Source organism: Nicotiana tabacum, chromosome 5, assembly GCF_000715075.1.
Source record: "Nicotiana tabacum cultivar K326 chromosome 5, ASM71507v2, whole genome shotgun sequence".
NCBI lineage: Eukaryota > Viridiplantae > Streptophyta > Magnoliopsida > Solanales > Solanaceae > Nicotiana > Nicotiana tabacum.
Window position 1 is genome coordinate 119,012,473 of NC_134084.1, and position 6,000 is coordinate 119,018,472.

Genomic DNA, 6,000 nt, shown 5'->3' on the forward strand with positions numbered 1-6,000 from the left:
ACCCGGAGAACAATCCCTTATTCTGCAGAAGATGTAGCATGTTGTTGGTGATCTGGAATGTCTCCGCTTGAATTGGGGGCACAGCTATGGTAGTATCTAGGTTTTCAGCTGTAGGCTATGCGCAATCATAAATTGCAGCTTCTGGCACAAGAGGTACCACTACTCTAATGTTTGGGGGAGCTGGCGCATCCCCGACGTTTCTGTTGACGTTTTCTATGTCACCCATGTCAAATTCAAGCTAGTGTGGTTGTTGTGATTGTTAGATCCTCTTGTTGGCACGGTTCAATGCCCTGAAAGTTTTCTCGGGGTCTGAGAGTCCTTCTAGCAGTTCTCCAGTCCTCGATTAATTTATAGGCATGCACATGATGTCCACAAGAGTTCAAACGTGAGAATTTCAATGAAAAGATTGTTTAACACCTTTGAAAATTGATTTAAACTAATAATTCTAATACTACTTCTAAGTTGTAATAAATAACATCGTTAGTTCCCTGGCAACGACGCCAAAATTTGATCACGCCCAACTATGTCTTCTAAAAGACAAAGCGGTTGTTGCAAATATAATCCGGTCTTAAGTCCGGAGTCGAATCCTCAGGGAACTAACCTATCTATTACAACTCTTTGGCAATGCTATTATCAACTCAACCAATTTCTAGATGCAATATTTTCATCAATCAATCTTGGGTTTTTGGTTAACTACTTCAAATAATATTAAAAATAACAATATGCTGGATTAAAGATAATTCAATGGTAAAAAGGTCTAGGGAAGTGATTTCCCCAATTGCTAGCTTCGGTCTTCACTTTTTCGCTATAATCTCGCTGTAATACTCTATGAGGATTAAGAGCTATGGGTTATCGTAATTATCTCTCTATCAACTACAATAATTTACTAGAGCATTCTCTCGAACTACTCTAGCTAACAATATGTGCAGCTCTAAATTATCCCACCAAAGTTTCGTTATCTCTAAATCCACTTTTAAGTTCAAGTAATGAATCTCTTCAATTACCCAAAAGTGGTGTTGTTCAACAGCAGTCTAACCTAATATTCTTTCTCAAGCAATATGAGCTAATTAGACACGATTAATCAAGGGCTCATTCAATCAATCACCATACAAAACATGGTTGAACAATCATATAATAAATCCGGCTCGATTATAACAAGTTGAGTCAAAACTTCAACCAACAATTGATTCCATCAACCCTAGATAATTGTTTAGCTACTCATAACAAAATAAAATAAAACTACAAAGTTGTTCATAATGTATAATTGCAAGAATTAAAAGGAGATAGAAAAACTCTAATGTTTGGTTGATCTTCTCACACTTGTCCTTGCCTCCAAAGTAGTCTAAAAACAAGCTTAATTATGTCTTGGGCGAGCTTCTAATGATTATAAGGGTTTGTAACAAGTTTTCCCCGAATTACACTTTGGTCCCCAATTTTCTTGCAATTGAACAGTTCACCGCGTCCGCGACAAGACCGCGGCGTGACCGCGGTGAAGGCTGAACATTCTACCTCGCGTAATTGCCTGCCGCAGTTCAACTGTGGTTCCACCGCGGTCGTGGTGGATTTTGTCTTAGTCCATTTTTACTTCTTTATGCTCGGGTATTTCTTGATTTGGTGTTTTCTTCACATTATTGACTCCAAAACACTCCATAGTGCTTCCTCGCTTAGATTATTTCTTGCGAAGCAAAAGAACACCAATTAAAGTATTTTGTTATCAATTCACCTATAAAACAACAATAAATCATGGTAATATTAAGATGTAAATATCATCTGTATAGCCTAATATAAACACTATATATAATGCATGCTAGACTCATGGAATCACGTTCTAAATCTTTTGAAGTGACTTAAGAGCATTATGGACATCCATACTCTCAATATGAACCTCAGTAGGATTCAAGTATCATACATAGTTTCGTAGAATAATTTTATAAGAAAAGAACAACATGGATAACCTTAGTTGCTAGGAGTAGATCTATTATGAAATAGCGTATTTGTTTCACTTTAGATCATGCCAAAATAAATAAAGAAGTGCCTTAACATACCTTAAACATGTTTAGTCCTTAATCCCTTCCAAGCAACTCTTCAAACAAGTCAACTCAATCTATCATAGTATAAGGATATTCAAAATCAGTGTTGAGCAAAGGCTAAGTTTGTAACTTAAGCTAGTAGCTCATTTACGTAAATTCGGGAAACATCTCCCCTGTAACAAGGGCCTCCTCCAATACCATTTTCCAACAACAACAGCAAAAAAAACACCATCAACATGTAAATATCAAGAACAAGACACCATATAACAACAACAAGTCACAACTACTTCACAACGTGTGGCAAGCTCCGATTGGAATCTGTATAACCCATATCTCCCCTTCTAAACTTCTTACATTAACTTAACAACATCATTACCATGATAATGAATTAGTTCATCAATGATTCCACCTTTATACCATATATTTATAACAAAGGAAACAATTCACAACTCCAACTATCTTCAATTAGAAACTTTAGTCACTAGTTCATCTCTAGTCCAACCATTTAACTTAATCAACATCAAGAAAACCTTAAGAATCTGCAAGAACACAATACACATACCTCCTACAATAGCTTCAAGTTGAAATCAAAGTTATATTTAGCTTACAACAGCCCTCAACGGCAATACAATACCATAGAAGTGACTTAAGCTAATCCAAGTATTATCTTGTATTTTATCATCCTAAAAACTTAACCAACATACAAAAAAGCTTAAGCATAATTAGTAGGCTGTTATAATCACCTGAGCCAGTAGCAACAACTTGAAATTTCAGCACAAAACAGCCCACAACTATCCTTAATGATAACACAACCTCAAAGAGGTGTTATTCTTCACTTTTGATGTTGAAATATGGTATAATCCATTTGCAAGACTTGAAATAACCTAGGGTTGATATGAAAACCATGGGAGAGTATTTAAAAAACATAAACACTTAAAAAGACCTCCACACTAGCTGGAACCACCCAAAAATCAGCAACAACAAGAAGAACAAGAAACTTACTAGCGCCACAGGATTCCCGACACTTGATTTGTGTTGTTTGCTCTTTGTTTGGGTCTTGGATCATTAAAGAACTTTGAGAGAGTGTTCTAGGGTTATAAGGTCTGAATATACTGAAAATAATGACTTAAAACGGGGTTGAGGCATCTTATATATATCCATATGTCTTAAACCGCCTATGTGGGCCCCATAGATAGCTGCTTGGCGTAGTCTCGCAGAAACACAAATATATCTCTAGTCCGATGTCGTATCGACAAATGGGTTAATGCGTTAGAAGCTAAACTCGTAGATCTTGAATTTGATATGTAGATAATCCCTTGATTCCAAGTATATTGGTAGAAAAGTGCATCTACATTTGACCTAAATTTCAAAACATTATGAATGTGACTTGTGATGACCTTTGCCAACTTTTGTTCCACAACTCGCTTGACTTAGAAACATAATGCATGACTATCATACAACTAAAATAACTCATAAATTAACTTCTTTTTCATGTTAATCACTCTAGTTTCACCCCAAAAGTATATGTTATAACATTCCAAACTTGTCGACTTTCGATGAAACTTATTTTCTTCAGTTCGTTTAGCGTCTAAGCTTTCCAACCCTTTTGGTACTTGTTATTCATGATATTAAAGATTTATAACCTCCAATATAAAATGATGAACTTACGTTATGTACTTTAAAAAAGTATCTCATTTCCGAGCTTACATCAATTGACTTACGATGTATTCTCACGTACGAAAACATGGGATGTAACAGTATGTATAGATAAAACCCCCTTTTCTTAGAAATTGAGCTCCCATGGTGTCCATATAAATGTTGTAAGTCTGAAAATTAATAAATGTAGTACTTGTTATTTCAAGTGAAATAATGTTGCAAGATTATATGTGGAAGGTTTGTTTCAATGTGCATAATATGTTATTCTTGGTGAATTGAGAATGTGAGCTATGTGCTAAAATGCCTAGATTCGAAGTCAAGTTTAAATTGAGATTGTTATGCCAAACTACGTGAAATTCTATCTGTGTTACAACTTGAATTGCCCTTGTATGTGCCTATTATCTCAAATTGCAAGGTTAATGTTGAAAGCGGAATGTCACGTCCCAACCTCGGGAGGCGCGATCGGCACTCAATCGAGTGAACCCAACTGAGCAAGCCTTATCAAACACTTTCTACACAACTTAATATTATTAAGGAAACTATGCTTTCATTTATTTAGACAATAGGAAAGGTTGTACATTCAACATTGATAGTTCATTTATATCACAACCTTAAATCGTAGTTAAGTTTCCAAGGTTCCATCCAGTTACAATCTAGAGAAACAAGAGTTTAGATTTATAACATAGTTCATAGACCCATCCAACACCCGTACATAACCCACACAAACATCTACGGAGCCTCTAAGTATACAAAAGACAAGTATCACAATGTCGGCAACAAGGCCCCGGCTATACCTAAAAGTGGAAATCTACAAAAAAGATGTGCAACATAACCCCTTGAAGGAAAAAGGGGCTCACCAAAGACCATGAGAGGAGGATACTCCGCTACGCGCGATCGGCACTGTCTACTATGGAGCCACCTACACTCATTTAAAAATGTAGCGCCCTCGGGAAAAGCGGCGTTAGTACCATGGAATAGTACCAGTATGTATAACTAAACACCATTTTATTAGAAAGAACTATCATACAAGAACAAGTAAATCACAAGAGACAACCGAAAGTTTTTAACCGAACACCACATCATCAAATACAAGAATCATAAAATATTTCGCATAATTTCCATAGTTTTAGTTTGGGGCATTTCATACTGTCCATCATCACTCACAATACCACCGCTTTCTAGAGTGGAGTCCGATCACGACTCGATCGGCTAGGTTGCCTCATTTGAGACATGTACTTCAATCACAATCTGATTCTCCCTTTCCAGAATTCAATATCAGCACAATACCACCATGTGTGGCATGGCGTCCGATCACAGCACGATCGGCTAGGCCGCCTTACCAAGGCATAGTTCCTTTCTCATTAATCATCTTGTTTCAATCTTTATTTTACATATATCAATTCATAGGCACTAAGGGCCACAATTATCACATCATTTCTATTTTCAATGTTAACCTTGCAATTTGGGACCACAAGCACATACAAAAGCAATTCAAGTTGTAAGCAAAGGTAAGATTTCACATAGTTGGCATAACAATCTCAGTTTTAATCTTGACGTGAAGTCTAGGCATTTCAATACATGGTTCATAATCTTCGCACATCTTTAAATATCTAGAATAGTACATTACACACATTGAGGCACACCTTTCATGTATATATATATAATTTAAAAACCAATTCATGTGAAGTAACAATCAATACATCAATCAAGTTTTCAATCTTACCACATTTGCACATACACCAACGGAGCTCAATTTCTAATAAGAGGGGGTTTTAGCCGTACATACCTCAACAGAGCTTTCTTTAAATTCTTACAAAATTCCGGGACTCTTAGCAACTTCAATCTATTTTATGAAAATTACAAATTGAACCAAGAATTAGAGACATGATTAAGATTCTGGCTCATTTGAGCACTTTATCAAGCACTAGGTGTGCATTGTGATTATAAGACCCTTTTGTGAGAGATTTTCATTATCTTACACCCCAATTGCTATCTTTTTAGTTCACAACCTCCCCATACCGTATTATCTTTTATGCATGCAAGAAAATCCATTTTTATACCCATGAACCCCCAAGCTAATTACTCAATCTAGTGTGAATTTCGAAACCAAAGGCTAGGGCTCAAGTTCTTACCTCTTGGGGTGAAGGTCTAGCAGTTTTACTTGATAATCTTGAAGGGTTTAGGAAACGATTGAGTGGGGACTTGATGAAGATCATCCTCTCTCTCTAGAACTCCCTCTCTCACTCTATTTGCAGCAAAATAACATAAAAGGGGTCTAATGGGGTGTTTTTAATGGGATGGGGTCGGGTTTTAA